Consider the following 21,263-nt stretch of genomic DNA (forward strand, 5'->3'; position numbering starts at 1 on the left):
GCACTCATGGCCTAGGGCAACCCCTCCTTCCAGACCTGGTCCAAAAATTTAAAAAATAGTGTTTTATTCCCTATACGCGACATTGCCCTGAGTTAAACGTGTGTACACGCGGGTCTGTCATACCCAACCCGCGTGTATCTATTAAAACACTTAAAAAAATAATAAATTCCTCTTTTTCGGGCGGAGATCGCGGGTTTTACCTGCTGGATCACCTGTTAGTGCCCGTGGCCCAACTGTTCCCAACCAACTCCTAACTAAAAAACTACTTTGGAGAGGGTATAAAAAGACATCAAAGGGAAGGCCAAGCGGAGTGAGAAGAGAGCAAGATTATTATGCTGAGATTTTTCCCTTAGACCAGGTCTGAAGTCCTTGGTGCTTTCTGCACTTCCCCCCATTTTGCATAGGAAACCTTTGTTTCCATGTGTATTGGTGATCATTCATCCTTGATATCATCATTGAGTAGGACTTGGAAGGAGCTCTTGTTGGAGGCTTGAGGCTGGAACGAATCCGGGAGGAAGCTTTGCTTGGAGCCTGCTGAAGGTGTTCAGGTGATATCTTTCCGATATATGTACTTTATTTGCCTTTATATATAAAGAAACACGTCTTTGTTCCCGAAACAATCTTTCTTTATGCTTATGAGATTCTTGTCTTGAATTCTTATGCAAGTGGTTACTTAAAGATTTTTATAACTAACTTTATAGCATAAATATGGTTTATACATAAGTATCTGTACATGTACTATTGTGTTCTTTGATTTGTTTGTCTTGCAGGTCAAAGAAAGAAGAAGGGAACTCCAAGAAGGGTTTGGACCCTAAAGGCCTTCTCGAACGTAGGACCTTAGGTACGTAGCCTAAACATTAGAATTTGCTTAAAAGTAAAATGATGGCTGTGTGTGTGTGTTTCTTTGAATAAGCAATTTTCAGTCTGGTAGAGTCTTAGCCTAAAGGACCCTAGGGGTACTTTCCCTTCAACCAATCATCGAAAGTTTCATCTGGAACACTAACAATCTCTAGCTGTGGGTTTGGAAGAATGCCAACCTTAATATTCACAAAGAGCTCGGTATGCCAGGGACGGAAAGCTTTAAATTGCAATATTCTAATGTCTTCTGGAAACATAATTTTAGGCATCGTACCTTTCCCTCACTGAATTTGTATTGAACAGAACTCAGAGTATACAAATCAATTGTCAACGTATGCTGGAAACCATCCATTTTAGGAGTCACTTTCAAATGTACCATCATACTTTGACCTCCTTTCAGACTAGAAGCATCCTCAGATAAAACCAATGAAGAAGCACCATGATCATATATGTTCCCCTCTTCATCGATGCATATGATTAGATAGTGCAATTTCAGATCCAATTTCTTTTTCTCCATGATGACCAACACCAACGTTCTCTGACATCATTTCAGGAATGAAATCACATATGAGGGAAACTGCAGATATATTAATAGGGATATGAAGAGGATTCTTAAACTCAAGACCCACATTTATAGCCTTTCTAGCAATACAAATATTGCTATCTTTTCCTTTCAAAGATTTGGAAGAAGACCTTGCTGCAGAATCTAACCAGTTACTTGATGTCGGGGATGTCAATGGAACTAATCCTTCCTCCAAATATTTCCATGTCTTTTCTGGTAAAAGAATAGCTCCAGCACAGGCATATGTGCGGTGATCCTCAAATGAATTCTCAGTGATGTCATATTAATGGTAGGCAACTTCAGTTTGAACATTTCATCTTTTTTAACAACACTCTCAAAAACACGCATGAAATCTCCCAGAAACATTTCCTGAGTTATAGCTGATTGATGACTACATGCAAGTAACCTTATTAAATGTTGAATTTCCAGTTCTGACTTCCCGATAATAGCATACCATCTTCCAAGATTAAAGTGGACATGGTCTCTGATATAATTCCATTCATCGCCTTTCAAATACAGGAAGAACACACATATATGCTCTAATAGCATGTTTCCGTTGTCCACATACAGTGTAGCGATTTCTGCAAGGACAAGATGGAATCCAAATTTCCTGAGCATGCACGGATTTGCACGCAGATACAATAGGCTGCTTGCTCCAACAATATACCTGCACGTAAGCTTGGTTCCTCAATAGAGATACGGAAGTAGACATTGGCAGCCTCCTTGAATTGCCCCCTAGCTTTGCGCAATTCCGATCACCAAAGTGCACATCTTGTGGCATATCTCTGACCTGAGCACCTATTTTCTGATAAGTTGTAAAAACCTTTTCCATGGAATACTCTGCTTCCTTTCTTGATTGATCCAGCATGAATAGTGAAAGTCCAATCATTTCCTGAACACCAGCATAACGCTTCCAAGCCTTGTCAATCTTGTAGTCATTGTATAACAATCGATAATTTGAAAGAGCAAGTTCATAATCATGCAGCATAAAGGCATAGTCTCCCAAAATTCTGATCTGAGACTCTATCGAACTAAACGTGTAGATGGACCCATTCGAAACATCAGCAGTATCATCCTTCCCTTTATGCCACCAAAGGTTTTAAACTGATTTTTCAACCCCTTCCTTGTGTCTGAAACCTGTTGATTCAAGGAGCGTATTTTCTGCTCCATGCATGGGATAATATTCTTTACTTAAAATTCTTGCATGAATTCATTAATATGTTCCAAGTCATTTCTGTTGAAACAGCGGCCTAGAACATGGTCAGATGATGAATTATCAAAGATGATGAAACAAAAGGAGTCAAGATATCTTCTGGTAAGATCTCTTCATTTGATTGTGAAGAATTAATACATAGCAGCCTACAGTCATGTTGTCCAAAAGTTCCCTTCATTTCAAATAGTATTTCATTTGCTTTGTTTGCAGGTCCATCTTCAATAAAGGAAAACCGGTACTATATTGAGTAAATGAATTTTCTCGTACTTAATGTTGTCTAGGGGCTTCCAGTCATACACTTGTTGATATGAGATATAATTAGATTAACTTTGAAAAATCCCGCTCCAACCCCTGCAGATCTTGATTTGTCTCTTTGTGCTGATGATTTTCTGTCTATTTGTGCTTTTGCAGGGATAGGGGCTACTGAACCTAGCAAGATGGGCAAGGTTGCCTGAAGAGCTGTAAAACCTTATCAACCATGTATTGAACAAACTTAATAATTTCTTCTTTAAAACAGAGTTTTGAAGAAGAACTGTCCTTCAACATTATTAATAATGTGGATCTTGAAGCGAAACCTTATTGAAGCTTTCTTTGGCCTAAAGGAATTAGTGAACACTTCTGGAGACAAAACCCTAGACTTAAGGATTAAAGTGACCCTTTTTGACCAAACTGGTATTTGATGACTACAAATGACGAGAAATGAACCTTGGTGAATTTGACTCTGACAAAAGACTGACAAGAGAGAGTCTAACATGCGGATGTATAGACCATAGTCCAAAGCTCTTGAAGTAGTGACGAATTCATGTTATTATACATTGATAGGGCACTATGACTACTTGAAGAATTTGATCTCTCATAGAGGAAAGGTCACAATAGATCTCATTGTTGTTATAAGGAAGGAATGGTTTGTTGGTATATTAGAAGGCAACAGATATGGTCCAATGTCTAAAGTTTAAGGAACCCAGAAAAAGTAATCAAGAAGGAGGAGGGGGACTTTTTCTTGATAAGGGAGTGGCTAATAAGTCAAGGGTCTTGGTATTGGTATTGGTCAATTGGAATATCTATAATAAGAATTTGTGTGGCTTTTCCTCTCAAAGGATAATATTGTGTCTCTTGTTGATTTATGTTCTTTCATTCGTCATTGTTTGATGAAGAAGAAAATTAATAATCTGACATAAAGAATATCCTAATCTAATCAAGTAAACATAATTCACCAGCAGTCACCAAGAAGAGAGATCAACTAATACTAATGCCCTAGATTTCTCAACAAAAAGAAGTAATCATTTTCCTCCCAACCAATGTAGAACCATGTAAAAATGATTTTTAGGCTTCTTATACATATTTCATTTACACAACCCCTTAGTAGCTTTCAATCTATCATTACTTGAATCTTTTGTAGTGTTTTTCAATAAAAAAATTTAAAACAATCCAAATAGCATAAAAATCAACACTATTATTTGATCCATAACTAGCAACATATTTAAGAGTTTAAACATGTAACAACAATTCATATAAAGAAAGGTCCCAACACCAATTTTACCTAGGGTTCATTGGATTATCCGAGCATAAAATTCATAGGTACTATCATGGTTGATGGAGATATCTTTTATTGCCATTAAAGATTTGGAAATATGAGGCTTCTAAACATTCTCATATGAAATCCTAATTTTGTGAGAATTGATTAATGGAAAGACATTATCCTTTGAAAATCATTTTGGATATGGAAATATAATTATGAGAGTGCAAAGAATGATAAGATTGTAAATAATTTTGTAGTAATGATATATGTCCAAAAAATAATTGTTTCCTACGTTACATGACAATTGATTACATAAGTTTTTCTATGTTCAAGTATGGTTATACAATGATTTTTTTTAATGAGATTGTATGATTGATTACATAGATTATTCTATGTTCATATGTGATTATTCAATGATTTTTGTTGATGAGATGGTATATTCAATAATATTGTTTGATAAGATTATTCAATGTTATTCCATGAACTAGAGATCATGTATGATAATTGATGGGAATATTGAATACATTATTGTGAAATTACTTTGATAATTATAGAATGTCTTTGAATATATCAGCTATTGACTTCTTATTTATTTAAAAATATTTAATGAAAATAGGAAAATATTTGTTGCTCACAGATATTAGACTGTATCACACCTTAGTTTAATGGAGGTATGCATACCCCAACTAGTTGATGGTGTAGGATTTTACCACACTATAAACCCATCAGGAGGTGCATTGATATGAACTTAGGAGGCATTGTAGACCGTGGAAGGTGGAATTTTTAAATTTTTGGGGTACTACAAACTTCCACTACTTAGGTGTTGTAGTACCATGGCCGTAATGGGTAGAGTTATTATGCACATTCTAACCCTCTAGAGAAGTGTATTTGTATGAAGGTCTTTATTTATCACTAGAGGTATTCACTAGTTTGAAAGAAACTATGTCCTACATTAGCCCATTGGAAGTGTTTTGATACCATATCCAAGGGAGTGAATTATTCCTTATGACATTTTTTGACACCTAATCATCAATATTGGGTAAATATAATGTAAATAAATAATAAGTAATATGAACAGTCATCGACAGATGAAATGAACAGTCTCTCCCTCATGTATATAATAAAGACCGACCTGAAATAATGGAATATACGAATGAATTTTGCTTTGAGGAGTTACTGCCTGGTCTGACGTGGTATTAGACCAAGTTCCAAAAAATAGTTGTAACTCCCTTTTGCCTACTGTGCTCTCCGTCCACTGCCCTTGTGTGCTCTGTCTGCCATAAGTGATTTTGACCCATTTTGCACCCACTGCACAATTATATTGCTACATAATTTTTCTACGCCCACTGCATAATTGTATTCTGAGTGGACTGAAGGCCATCTCTGTCGTGTGTCAGGATGGAGTGTTGAACTGTTGCTCATTCCACGCTACTGCATTGAGAGCATTACCGTTACTACGTTGAGTGCATGAATCGTCTCCATGACCAATTTTATTGTGTGAAACGCTGCTGGTGCATGAATCAAAGCCTCTCAAGATCTACGAGGACACATCAAGGAAGGCAGTACAATGACTGTCATGGGTGTTGTTCAACAGCATGAGACTGTTTTGATGAACGGGTATCCATTGATTCTCCTCGTGAACGGGTATCCACTGATTGTCAATTGAGCAAATTCCTCTTGCCAGGGAATGTTGAAGGATTGATTATTGCATGTAATGAGACCACAAAGTTTGATGGAATACCGCTTTGATAATGGAGTGCTAGGAAACATTGCAGTGTTGACTAATACATTGTCTTCTTACCTTTGTAATATTAAAATAGGCATCCATTTTTTGTACTGAAGAATATTATGAGGATTCCTTTTCCATTTATTTAGGTAGAATTAGGTTTGTTATTACATACTTTCGAGGATGCGATGAGTGTGTTAAAATTTTTTGTAAGGCTGCATTGGGTGATCAATGTAAAAATAAACCCATATATATTTTGAATAGTGCATATTACCAAAAAAAAGGCCAATATATATTGAGTATTGACATTTGCTGTCAATTTGAGTTTGTTGTCTAGTCATATCAGAACTATATTTTTTTCCGATTAAGAGTAAAAGTTTTTCAGTAGAATTTTTTTTGTTATAGTATGCATTCAATCATATTCATCATGGGAATAGTTCTCACTGGCAAAGAGAACTATCCTGAGTGGTCCCGGATGATAAAACGCGCGCTCATTTTCAATGAGTTGTGGAAAGGAGTGTGTGTTGGAGACGGAGATAAAGAGCCAGAACAACCTCCCTCAGACAAACAGCTCGTCATTTGGGAAAACAACAACAGCAAAGCTTATGCATTAATCATAGCATCTATAAATGAAGAGGTGAATCACCATATTTCGTCATTTTCAACTGCTTTTGAAGCCCTAAAAAAGCTGAAAGAACTCCATGACTCACATTCTGCACTTGAAGTTGTTCAACTCATGATTAAACTCTTCACTCTTGAACTGCAAAATAATGATTCTCTTACTCTTGCATCTGAAGTAAAGTCTATAATCCATGATATCAAATTCACTAAGGTTGAATTGGATATTCCTCTTATAGCTTTTCTCAAGGCACTTTATCCTACCTACTCCAATTATCTTGATTCATTGTAAGCAAATGGAATTCTCAAAGATATCACCTTTGACTCCCTTGTGAAAAAGTTTGTTGAAAGAGAGAAAGCTTTTGGAAAGAAGACAGCGCCTGAATCTTCTGAAGAGGCTATGTGCCTTGCTCATAAAGAAAATAATCATGCTCAAGATTATTCCAAAGGAAGAGGTGGTCTAAGAGGAAGAGGAAGATATTTCAGAGGTAGGGGGGGTAGACACTCTCAAGGAGAAAAGGCAGATTTTCACTGCATACGCTGCAAGAGAAATGGATCACATGATGCCTCTACATGCAAGTTACCATGGGACAAAATTGAGCAGCAAAGAAACCAACAGAAAGGTAAAACTGATGATACAGACAAAGGTAAAGCACCTGAATCCGCTCACTATGTTGTGGCACAATGTAATATTGGAGTAAATGAATATTAATTTAATGCTTCACTTGCTTCTTGGAAAAATGATTGGTGGCTTGATTTAGGAGCAACCTGCCACATGACGCATAGAAAAGATTTTTTTGAAGAATTTACTGACAATGTTGATGGAGCAGTATACTTCGCAAACCAATAAAAAATCAAGCCATCAGGGCTTGGCACAATCAGGCTTAAACTGCCTGATCTTCTAGACTTTCTTCTACATCATGTTCTATATCTCCCACAACTTAAGAGAAACTTGTTGTCCTTGGTCCACTTCCACCAGCAAGGTCACTCCATTCATATGTTTGATGGCAAGCTTGAGGTAAGAAAATCATCTGACCACTCACTTCTCATGAGGGGAATAGAAGAAGAAAGACTTCTCAAGTTGCAACTAACCTCTGCTCGTGCACAACATTTCTCATAAAATTCTCATTATGAAGAAGGTACACTTCCATCATGTTTATTATGGCATGCTATATTTGGACATTTGGACTATGAAAACCTCTGCTTGTTGAAGGAAAATGGTGTTGCTGGTTTGCCTACAATTCCTAGGAAACTCAAGCAATGTGATACTTGCATTCTAAGAAAGCATAGCGAACAGTCCTTTCATGATTCACATTCAAGAGCACATAGAAAACTTGAACTCATTCATTTAGATTTATGTGGTCCAATTCTCGTTCCTTCTACAAATGGAAACAAATATATGATGACATTTATTGATGACTACACTAGAATGTGTTGGGTTTATTTATTGAAGAACAAATATGATGCTTTTCAAACATTCAAGAACTTTAATAAATGGATTGAAAATGATGCACAATCTCATATTGGATCTATTTGCACTGATAATGGAAAATAATACACATCAAATGAATTTGAAAGCTATCTTTGCCAACATGGGATCAAACATCAAATAACTGTTCCTTATAATCCCGACAGAATGGTGTCACTGAAAGAATGAATAGGATAATCTTAAATATGGTACAATCCATACTCTTCTTCAAAAATGTAAAGATAATGTTTTTGGCTGATGTTGTTATATGTGCTGCATATATAAAGAATAGATGTCCATCTAATGCTATTAGAAACAAGACTCCATATGAAATGTGGTATGGACATGTTCCTTCGGTAAAGCATCTCAAGGTCTTTGGTTCCACCTGTTATTCCTTGATACCAAAGGTACATAGAAACAAACTTGGTGCTAGAAGTCGTAAATGTATCTTCCTGGGGCATTCAAACACCTCCAAAGCATATCGTCTCTATGATGAAGTAAATAAAAAGTTTGTTGTATCTAGAGATGTAATTTTTCTTGAATCATCCAAAACTAACAATGTTGTTTAGCGGAAACTTGATCGCTTGGATAGATTCGCAAAAGAAAAATCATTTCAAGAATTTTATAATTAGATTCCACATCTTGAAGGGGGGATTTGTATACTAGATCAACATGTGGAATCTTCTTCTGAAGAACACTCTCCCCTGCATGAAACTCCAACAACGGATGATGCTTTAAGTGATGTGATTGACATAATTGGGAGACTCAACCCTGATTCAGTCCCAACTCAATCAGCGGAGCAGCTAGGACAATCTGAGAAAGGTCCCCCAAAGTGGCTGACAAAGACACATGAAAGTGTTCATCTTGATGAGGTTGGAAAGACATGAACTAGAAATTCAAACCGGCAAAATGGAGGTGATGTAGATGACTCTAATTCACCTATTGATATGGATGTTTCTTAAGATTGTGAATTGAACTTGTCTACAGATTTTGAACCAACTTACTTCAAAGAAGATTCTTCTCATGATGAATGGAAAGAAGGGATGCAAAAGGAGTATGATGCCCTCATAAATAATGGCACTTGGAAGCTAGTTGATCCTCCATTAGGAACCAAACCAATTGGCTGCAAGTGGGTCTACAAGAACAAGTATAAAGTTGATGGCTCACTTGACAAGCACAAAGCTAGGCTTGTGGAAAAAGGTTTTGCACAGAAGGAGGGGTCGATTATGAGGAGACTTTTTCTCACATAGTAAAATGGGCTACCATCAAGATACTCTTTTCCCTAGCCGCTCAAAATGGTTGGAAAGTCCATCAAATGGATGTAAAAGCTGATTTCTTGAATGGACATCTAAAAGAGAATGTTTTTATGTCCTAACCTGAAGGATTTGTTGTGAAAGGACATGAACATAAAGTATGCAAATTTGTGAAGTCCTTGTATGGCCTCAAACAAGCGCCGCGAGCCTGGTATGAAAAACTAATCATCTTTTGAAACTCAATTTCAAACATTATGATCTTGATGATGCAAATTTATTTGTCAAGAAGGCTGGCAAAACAGTTGTATATCTTGTGGTATATGTAGATGATCTTTTGATGACAGGGAACAATGAAAGCTACATTGCATCCATAAAGAAGGAATTGGGAAAAGTTTTGAAATGATTGATTTGGGCTATGTTCATTACTATCTTGGTATTGAAGTAACCCAACATCCGAAGTCTATATTTATTTCTCAAAAGAAATACATTGGAGATCTGTTGAACAGGTTTGGCATGACAGAATGCAATCCTCTTACTACTCCAATGGAACAAAACTTAAAGCTCACATCTATTGAAGGAAAAGAATTTGAGGATGCAACAAAGTATAGATAGCTTGTAGGAAGTCTCAACTACCTAACTACTACCAAACTAGAAATTTTGTTTGTTATTGGAATCCTCTCCAGGTTTATGCAAAAGCCTTGTGAGGGACATTGGTCTACTGCAAAAAGAGTTCTAAGGTACTTGAAGGGAACTCAAGACTTTGGAATCAAGTATACACAGGTGGACGACTTCAGCTTGATTGGATACTCTGATTCAGACTTCGATGGAGACAAAGAAACTGGGGTATCTACTTCAGGATATGGTATGAGTCTTGGATCAGGAGCTGTCTCCTGGAGATCACGCTAAAAATCAGTTCCAGTAGATTCCACAATAGAAGCAAAATATGTGGCAACAACTGAAGCAAGAAAATAAATTTTGTGGCTCAGGAAAATTCTTAAAGATTTGCAGGTAAAACAAGTACAATCAACTCCACTCATGATTGACAATACCTCTGCAATAAAGTTGGCCAAGAACCCAAAGTTCATTGATCGAATGAAGCACATCAATACCAAATATCATCTGATTCGACATCATGTTGAGGCTAAAACAATCCATCTGTGTCATTGTTCCACTAATGAGCAAATTTTCGGCATCTTCACCAAAGAAATTGGAAGAAAAAAGCTTGAATGATTCAGAATGATGCTTGGAATCACCAACATCCCTTCAAATTAAGGGGGGAAATGTTGACACCTAATCATCAAGATTGGGTGAATATAATGTAAATAAATAATAAGTAATATGAATAGTCATCGGGAGATGAAATGAATAGTCTCTCCCTCATGTATATAATAAATACCAACCTGAAAGAATGGAATATACGAACCAATTTTTCTTCGAGGAGTTACTGCCTGGCCTGACAACATTGTATCCTTTTTGGGAGATGTTGATATTCCATTGGATTTTTTGGTCTTGTACTTATTAAGTAATTATACTTTGGGGCTATGTTGTAACCTAATAGAGGTGATGACCACCACAACTAGAAGAGGGTCAAGCCTTTCTCATGTTATGATATTTCATATGATTCTTGATTGATAAGGAACTAGACCATATTGGACACTGTATTTGATAAATATCATTCTTATACATATTCCTTCTTTCGAAATTTAGAATAGTATGTGTTTAATATGAATACAAAATAAATAAAAAAATCTTAGAGAATTATGAGAAATGTTGGGGTTGATGTCACTTATAGTGAGGAAGGACATAACACCCTTCATGAGCACTACTTATAAATATAGTGCATATTACAACATCTCATTTATGATTATATTTATATAAATCTTTGAAAATGATTATATCAACCTCTCATATTATTAATGGAAAAATATCTGAAAGAATTTGATAAAGAATTAATTTATGTCAATACTAACATTAATTGTGCAATTATGGCTTTGAATATCTACACTAACTTAATCCAAAGGTTGGGAGAAACCTGAAAGGTTATTAATCTTGTTCTAGTTTGACACCTAAAAGGGAGGATTTTAGTACAACATAGATGACTTCTCCTCTATGTTATTAGTTATTTTTTAGGTATAAAATGCAATTCAAGCTTTGGGAAATAATATGTTTGTGATATGTTATTAATATATGTAGCCCAAAGGGGGATGGGATTAGAATAATAATCGAATATCATATGACATATGTAAATTTACCCTAACCATATTTCTCCCTAAATCCCATTTATGACTTCTCATCAACATTTTATGGGGTATTAATTGGATTAGCTTTGAGGCAAAAATATATTTTCTTGATGTGATACGGTGGAAAAGAAGGAAACTACTATTTTAGCAAGTCTTATTTTTCTATACAAATTCATAGAAAAAGTGGTGGTATGTTCACTTCATTGTGGAAAAATTATGATAGACTAAAGACCACTAAAAAACTTTGTGGTGGTATAATATTTTTCCCCAAATGAAATCCCCATCCCTAAAAGTCATGGTGATTAGTTAAATGACTCACTATACAAGTTTCTATAAAAATTTCGAGTAGGTTATCATGGTGATTAGTTAAATGACACAAATCAAGGAAATATGTGATGAAGCAAGTAGGTTTTCTTCTGTTTTTTAACCATCTTTGTACTTGGTGGGCTCTGGACATGAAGCTAAATAGTTTTTCTAGCTACTTTTAGTTCTCTTTTCTATGTATCCAATGGCTAACAAATCTGGATTGAGTGAGGCCATGTCTCTCTGTTTGATGAATTCATCTTAATGTATCATTTTCTTGAATTATCAAAACATGTTATATATATATATATAGAGAGAGAGAGAGAGAGAGAGAGAGAGAGAGAGAGAGAGAGAGAGAATTATACATGTGAAATAAAATCATTGACTTTAAACTCTTATAAGAAATTACGAATTATTTCATGATTTTGATTAAAATATACTTAACATTAATTTCTATAATTGACATTTAAAATTTTTTAAACATTAGGATTTACATTTAAAATACAAATTTTAGAATCATGTCTGTCTCAATATTTTTGGAAAAATGCTTTTAGGCTAATAAATTATCTTAATATTTAACATTATTTTTCATATAAATTTTATAATTTAATGTTTTTTATTACAATATACCTTACATTAATAAAATATATAGGTATTTTAATTAATATATATTTAACATTAACTTTCGTCATCAACATTTTAACATTTTAGTTTAGTTTAGTTAATATTGTATAACATTCCCTTTCAACCTACAACACAGATTCAAATTGTCCTTGCTTATAAAAAACAATTAATTATTTTAGTATTTGTGTAAACTAATATTTTATTATCCAAATACTTTTAGGTTGATTCGATGACATCGAACTACACACCTCAAGAATAGTGGGAGTTGCATGGAACTAATTCCAAAGTATGAGGTGCATGCATGGAAGTAATTTGAATGTATCAGTTGGAATTCGAATATGCATGCATGAAATTAATTCATTCAAAATATGCTCCAAATTAATTCAAAGCATGCTCCGAATAGAAGCTTAATTCCATCCACAGCACGTAGTTCCACATCAGCATAAGTTGGAATTTCTCTCGACTGGAGTTCATTTAGTCTTCATAGCGCATTCATGACATTATCTCAAATTAACTAAAATTATACTCCAAATAGCAGGCAGTAGAGGGAGAGTTAACTGGGGTGCTAAATCAACAACTGCAACTATATATGAAATATCGCAATAAGAAGAGGAGCGTTAGCTTGAGTTAACTGTGCGCAGAATCAACTAAAACTATGAAATATTGCAATAAAAAGAGCGTTGCAACTCCACTAAGCAAGAAAGGCAAGACGTGCATGGGATTGGGAAGCAAAAGTGGGATGGGTGGTAACTCTTGCAGAGAATTTTTGTTTTCCCATAATCTGAAGCCTCATGATCGACAACTGCAATCTGCCCTTGATCACATCTGAAATATTCATTCACTCATTATTATTGTTGAAATTGTAATTTCAACTACCGTAATAGTTGGACAGTGTCGTGTCATTTATTTCCGAAAAACTGCCAGTATAGTTCCCCACACTGCCTTTTGCAATTTGTGGTTTTACCTCTGAGGGCTCTGATCACACCGACTAGTTGACGCGTGTCCACTATACGATTTCAAAACCACCAATCCCCTGGAACGTAAAGTTCGATTAAAAGGGGCTCCTGGGGAATTAATGACAGTCGTTCGATTAAAATGAAGGCTTGAAACCGTTGATTGAAGTCAAAGATGCATACAGGCCTGAACATGATGTGACGTGAAAGTTTTTGTGTTTCGATTGCCAGTTCTATCAGCAAAGAAATTAAATGAAATGTAATTGTGATTGGTAGACAGTAGGTAGAAGTTTTAATTATATTGTTTTTTGTTCTCACGTGAGTATAGCATATGTAAAAAAACATGTCATGTTTGTTTTATTATGTATTGTATATGCAATGTAATATGCACAGAAGTGCGAAGAAGAAAATAGGGGTAGCGCGGAATCATTTTTGTGGAGAATGAAAACCCAATTCACATAGTAGCGTGAGGGTAATGTTGTTTTTTCTAATATGTAATGTATGCAGTATAATACACAGAGGGAAAATGGGCATTTTAATGCAAACACGCAGCAACATATGAATTTTTTTTTGGTTGGTTGAAAGGTAATGTAAAGAAAATGAAACAACATATGTAAGGAATTACATTTACAGCAGTAAATGTAAGAAATTTTTACACAGCTGTGTAAAGAATGAAAGAAAACAGATTTGTTCAGTGATTTTGTTTTGGAATTTACTAGAAAATTCCCAACATGGTATCGGAGCTTGTTCAGGCTCTTTGAAGGTGTCAAAGAAGCTGAAGGAAGGTTCTTTTGCTGCAGCAACTTCTCCAGCAGAGTGAAGACTCAGTCAAGAAAGGATCCAGATATTTCTCAAAGTTTTTTGTGTAGCTGTTGAAGACAGTCATAGTTTTTTTAAATACACAGTCAAATATTTGAAGCATAGTTGAGAGTGCAAGGAATGGCTAGCTCCAGCACTAGCATGGGTATTTTTAATACTCAGCTCCCACAGTTTAATGGGAAAAACTATGACTATTGGGCAATAACCATGAGAGCCATGTTTGCCTCACAAGACTTATGGGAACTTGTTGAATATGGGTTTGAAGAACCAGGAGATGAAGATGCGTTTAATAGATTAACTCGGGCAGAGAAAGATCTGTTGAAGAGAAATGAGAAGAAGGATTCAAAACCCCTCGTATTCTTCTATCAATCAGTGCATGAGAGTGTGTTTCCAAGGATAGCAGCAGCCAAAACATCCAAAGAAGCATGGCAAACTGTTAAGACAACCTATCAAGGCATGGAGAAAGTGAAGACAACAAAACTACAGCTGTTGAGGAGAGATTTTGAGAACCTGTGCATGAAGGAGTCAGACAATATTGACTCATTCTTCACACATGTGATTGGTCTGGTCACACAGATAAGGACTCATGGAGAAGTTCTTGAAGAAAGGAGGATTGTGGAGAAACTGTTGAGGGTCCTACCCTCAAAGTTCGATGTGATTGTCACCACCATAGAAGAGACAAAGGATCTCACAAATTTCTCAGTTGATGAACTACATGCATCACTGATAACACATGAGCAGAGATTGAGTAGAAATGAAAACTCATCTCTAGAGCAAGCCTTCAAGACCCAGATGTCCTTTGGAAGAGGAAGAGGTCAAGGCAGAGGAAGCAAGAGAGGAAGAGGTAGAAGCCAAAACAGAGGTGGAAGGAACAGTCCAGCAAATGCTCAAGGAAGAGGCAGCAATCCAAATCAGAACCAAGGCCAAGGCAGCAGTCAACAAAGTGGACAACATCATGCTCAAGGACAAATATGAAAAATTCAATGTCCAATGTTATTATTTTAAAAATATGGGCATTATGCAAATGAATGTAGGAAGAAGCAGCATGATATGAATAATAGATCTAGTGCAAATATCACTAGAGAAAATATCAGCCAAGATAATGTGCTTTTAGCTTGTAACATGGCTGAAACAAACATTGATGATATATGATTTCTAGACTCCAGTTGCAACAACCATATGACAAGAAACATAGCCCTGTTTTCTGCTTTAGATCAAAATGTGAAATCATAAGTCATACTTGGGACTGATAATAAAATTTCTGTTAGGGAAAAAGGAGAAGTAAAAATATTTACAAAGAAAGGTGAAAATAAAACCATAGCAGATGTCTATTATGTTCCTTGAATGAAGTGTAACCTCTTAAGTATTGGACAGCTTCTTCAAAAGGGTTACAATGTTTTATTTGAGAATGATATATGCACCATCATGGATAGAGCACCCAGCAAAAGATGTATTGTTTAATTGAGACTTCTGTGATCCATAATAGTTATAAGAAGAGCTTCAGCGTAAATCACATAGAAAAAGACGTTTGTCGACGTGTTTTGAGCCAGCAAGTGTGGCTCATCGTCAAGACAAGTTGAAGAAACAGATCCAGCTTTGCATGTTAAATAGTCTGAGCAGGGCCTCCAACAGCTATCTAGATTAACGGCTAGCTATGACTTAGGGATAGTCAAAAAGTCAAATTGATTATTTCAAGGAAGATAGTAATGACCATACCTATATATAAATATATAATTATATAAATGAAATAATTTAAGAAGGGGTTTACTTTAATAATTAGTTAAAATGTATAATTTAATAATTAAAATTTTTTATTAAATGGGAATTAGTTAAATTGAAGACCTAACTTATTTATAAACAAGGCAATAATAATAATACAAATCAACAAATAAATAAATAATAATAATATATATTCGCTAGATAAATAAATAAATAGATAAAAGTTTATATAAAAATAAAGAATAATAATAATATATTAGTTATGAAAGAAATAATAAAGTAAATAATAATAAGAAAATAACAATGATAATAATACTAATATATATCCGTTAATAAATAGATAAATTACCAATACTAACAATATATAAAAATTAGTGACGAAAAAATAATAAAATAATAATAATAATATATATTCTTTAATAGATGAATAAAATTAGTATATAATAAAATAATAATAATATATATAAAAATTAGTTACGAAGAACTAATAAATAAATAAATAATAAAAAAAAAAACATAAGTAAATAAATATTTGTTATAACAATAATAATTAGGGAAAAGGGGACGACTTAACAATAAAAATAAGCATAATAATAATAATAATAATAATAATATATATTCATTAATAGATAAATAAATAATTAATCTATATATATATATATATATATATATATATATATATATATATATATATATATATATATATATATATATATATATATATATATATATATATATATATATTATAAGATTAAAATAATAATAATAATAATAATAAGTAAATAAATAGATACCAATATCAATCCGGGAAAAAGGAGTGACACAAAATAAACAGAAGAAGGCCTGGAAAGAGTCCAGAGCTAAAAAGGATAAACCTTAGGAGATAGGAAGGCTCTAGGGGAATGACGAAAGCGAAAAAGATGAAAGAGGGGGGGGGGGGGGGGGGGGGGAGACTAAGAAGAAAGGGCAGGGATCCAACATCTACTGATCTTCCAGCCGTCATCTCTATTGAGATTGTTAGGCCTTCTTTCGATCTCAATAGCTTCCCTGAGTTTCTGATGATGGAACCAGACAACCTTGGCAATAACCTTATCCTCCTCAATACAAACGTGATGCTTGGTCTTATCCACATGCTCTGCCAACGCTGAAGACTTGGTTCTCCCATGTCTTAGGTCAGCTGCATGTTCGCAAATCCTCTGATGGATGGAGCGCCTTGTTTCCTCGATGTAGGGGGTCCCACAAGAACAAGGGATCAAGTAGACACCCTTCATGTCCTTGGGGTTAACGGGATCTTTAACCGATCGGAGGGAATTACGAATAGTTTTGAGGGGTCTAAATGAAGAGGGAATATTATACCTCTTAAGTATCTGAGCAATCCTGTCCGTGGTTCCTTGGACATATGGAAGATGGACACCTAGTTGGCGTTCCTTAGGTTCTTTCCTAATAACTACATTTCTAGATGCTTTAAGGAACGCCTTCTGACCTAGGCGTCTACTATATCCATTTTCCACAAAGACATCAAGGAGATGGGATCTCTCCTTATCAGAGCTCTCATTATCAGAAATCTTGAGGGCACGAGTAGCGAGGGTGTTAAGGACACCCATCTTCTGAGCAGGGAAAAGATGGGAATCAGCATGAAGATACTGCTCAGTATGCGTTTTCTTCCGGAACACAAAGATGTATTGCTGAAGTGAAGATGACAAGGAACAGGCTGTTCCCTCTCAGAATAAAAGTAGATTTGAAAAATAAAGAAGAAATTGCAGTAGTCACACAAGAGGCTTTCCAAATCGTACCAAAGGATGAAAATTGGTTGTGGCACTTGAGATTTGGACATCTCAACCTTGGAGGCCTTGTTGAGTAGAAAAGGAATGGTAAGAGGAATATCATTGATAGAGAAACCGGACAGCCTTTGTGAAGGTTGTATCTTGGGGAAACAACACAGAGAAAGTTTTCCATCAGGGAAAAGCATAAGGGCAAAAGCACCCTTAGAGATTGTTCACTCAAATGTATGTGGACTGATGCAAACTCCATCACTAGCAGGCAGCCAATATTTTCTAACAGTCATTGATGATTTCACCAGAAAGACTTGGGTTTATTCCTTGAAGAACAAAAGTGAAGTGATTGAAAAATTTTGGAATTTCAAGGCACTTGTGGAAAATCAAAGTGGGATATATATCAAAGTTCTAAGAACTGATAGAGGAGGTGAGTATATCTCCAAAGAATTCTTTTGGTTTTGTAGAGAAAACGGAATACACAAACAGTTTACCACAAGGTACACTCCGCAGCAAAATGGAGTAGCTGAAAGAAAGAATAGGACCATCATGGATATGGCGAGGAGCATGTTAAAGGCAAAGCATTTGTTAAATGATTAGTGGGCTGAAGTTGTACACTGTGTAGTATATATTTTGAATAGGTGTCCTACAAAAGTAGTCATGAACAAAGTGTCGATAGAAGCATGGAGTGGGAGAAAGCAAGGAGTCACACACATGAAAGTTTTTGAGTGTGTGGCTTATGAACACATTCCAGATCAGCTGAGGAAGAAGTTGGACAGCAAAGGGGAGAAATGTATTTTCATTGGATACAATGAGGAATCTAAAGCTTATAGGTTGTATACCCTATCCACCAAGAAGTTTTTTGTGAGCAGAGATGTTCAGTTCATTAAGGAGGAAGCTTGGGATGGAAGCATAGATAAAACAATAAATGTTAAAAATTGTTTGTCTCATGATGAAGATGATGAGGAGATGGCTGAAATACATGCCCAAACAGAAGCACCAACACAAGGACAATAAGGGACACCCTTGAAGAGAAATGAAAGTGCTTCTCCAAGTACATCACAAGGAGGAAATTCAAGTGCGTCTTCAAGCACTTGTACACCAAATGAAAGAGGTAAGAAGTTCAGAAATTTAAGTGACATTTATGATGAAGGTATGAATTCTTTGTTTGCTTTATATTGTCATGTTGATGACCCTATTCATTTTGAAAGATGCAATTAAGGATAAGAAATGGATAGAAGCTATGGATGATGGGATCATTGCCCTAGAAAGAAACAATACATGGGATTTAGTTGAACTACCAAAAGGAAAAGAAGTCATTGGAGTCAAATGGGTCTACAAGACCAAGAGTAATGCTGAAGGAAAAATAGAAAGACACAAGGCAAGGCTTGTTGTCAAATGATATAAGCAGCAGTATGGGAGAGACTATGAAGAAACTTTTGCACCGGTTGCTAGAATGGAAACCGTGAGAGCAGTGTTGTCCATAGCAACACAAAACAAGTGGAAAGTTTACCAAATGGACATGAAGTCAACATTTCTAAATGGAGTGTTAATGGAAGAGGTTTACATTGAACAACCTCTAGGCTATGAAAAGAAAGGCCAAGAGCACAAAGTATGCAGATTGAAAAAAGCTGTTTATGGGCTGAAGCAAGCACCAAAAGCATGGTACAGTAGGATAGATTCCTATGTACTGGAAAATGAATTTGCAAAGTGTGAGGGAGAACCCACCCTCTACATCAAAGAAAAGGATGGTAAAATGCTAATTGTTGTGTTATATGTTGATGATGTTATTTTCACAGGTAATGATGATCATCTCATTGAAAATTTCAAACAGTCATGAAAGAAGAATTTGAAATGACTGACATGTGTTTGCTGAGATACTTCTTAGGAATAGAAGTAGATAAAAATGAAAATGGGATTTTTATCTCACAAGAAAATATTTTAATGAAGTGTTGGAAAGATTTAATATGCAAGACAGCAAGGCAGCAATCACTCCCACAGTGACGGGATTAAAACTCAGCAAAGAGGACAGCATCAAGGATTTTGATCTTAGTTTGTACAAGAGCATAGTTGGCAGCCTCATGTATTTAACTGCAACTAAACTAGATATAATGTTTGATGTTAGTTTAATTTCCAGATTCATGGAGAGGCCAAAAGAAGCACATTGACAAGCAGCGAAAAGAATTATGAGGTATGTCAAAGGCACTAAAAGGTTTGGCATTTTATATACTACTTCAGAATATTCAGATTTAATTGGTTACACTGATAGTGATTGGGTTGGAAGTGTAGATGATCGGAAAAGCACATCCGGTTATGTTTTTCACATGGGTTCAAGAGCCATTTCATGGGCTTCTAAGAAACAGTCTATTGTAGTGTTGTCAAAAGCAGAGGCAGAATATGTGGCAGCTACAGCAGCAGCATGTCAAATAGTTTGGATGAGAATGATATTAAGAAGTTTATGCCAAGAGCAAGCAAAAGGAACTGTGATTTTTTGTGACAATAGCTCAGCTATTGCATTATCCAAGAATTCTGTGTTTCATAAGAGAATGAAGCACATTGACACAAAGTTTCACTACATCAGGGAATTGGTAAACAATGGTGAAATTGTTTTACAACATTGCAGGACTCAGGAGCAGGTTGCAGACATTCTGACCAAGCCATTGGGCCAGAAAAGTTTTGAATTTTTGAGGAAATGTCTGGGTATGACTGATAACCCAGCAGTTGAAATTAAAGTGGAGTGTAGAAATTGTAATTTCAACTGCCGTAATAGTTGGACAATGCCACGTCATTTATTTCTGGAAAACCGCCAGTACAGTTCCCTGCACCGCCTTTTGCAATTTATGGTTTTACCTCCGAGGGCTCCAATCACACCGACCAGTTGACGCATGTCCACTATACGGTTTCGAAACCACCAATCCTCGGAATGTAAAGTTCGATTAAAAGGGGCTCCCAGGGAATTAATGACAGCTGTTCGATTAAAATGAAGGCTTGAAACCATTAATTGAAGTCAAAGATGCATACAAGCCTGAACATGACGTGACGTGAAAGTTTTTGTGTTTTGACCGCTGGTTCTGTCAACAAAGAAATTAAATGAAATGTAATTGTGATTGGTAGATAGTAGGTACAAGTTTTAATTATATTGTTTTTAATTCTCACGTGAGTATAGCATAGGTAAAAACCATGTAATGTTTGTTTTATTATGTATTGTATATGCAATGTAATATGCATAGAAGTGCGAAGAAGAAAACAGGGGCAGCGCAGAATCATTTTTGTGGAGAATGAAAACCCAATTCACAGAGCAGCGTGAGGGTAATGTTGTTTTTTTTTTAATATGTAATGTATGTAGTGTAATACGCAGAGGGAAAATGGGCATTGTAATGCAAATACGCAGCAGCATATGAATTTTTTTTTGGTTGGTTGAAATGCAATGTAAAGAAAATGAAGCAACATATGTAAGGAATTACATTTATAGCAGTAAATGTAAGAAATTCTTACACAACAGTGTAAAGAATGAAAGAAAATAGAGCATTGTTCTCTGTTCAATGATTTTGTTTCGGAATTTACCAAAAAATTCCCAACAATTCATTCACTCATTATTATTATTGAAATGAGTAAA

The 21,263-nt window shown here is 35.4% G+C and overlaps 1 pseudogene; it reads right to left on the bottom strand.

Moving 5' to 3' along the window:
- Window positions 1–1,045: 1,045 nt before the first annotated feature.
- LOC149234997 (uncharacterized) lies at window positions 1,046–20,645 on the bottom strand (annotated as a pseudogene).
- Between the last annotated feature and the right edge of the window lie 618 nt (window positions 20,646–21,263).

This window comes from Pinus tabuliformis, chromosome 8 (assembly GCF_031772625.1).
Source record: "Pinus tabuliformis cultivar Carrire ecotype Pingquan chromosome 8, CPIR1, whole genome shotgun sequence".
In the NCBI taxonomy this organism is placed as follows: domain Eukaryota; kingdom Viridiplantae; phylum Streptophyta; class Pinopsida; order Pinales; family Pinaceae; genus Pinus; species Pinus tabuliformis.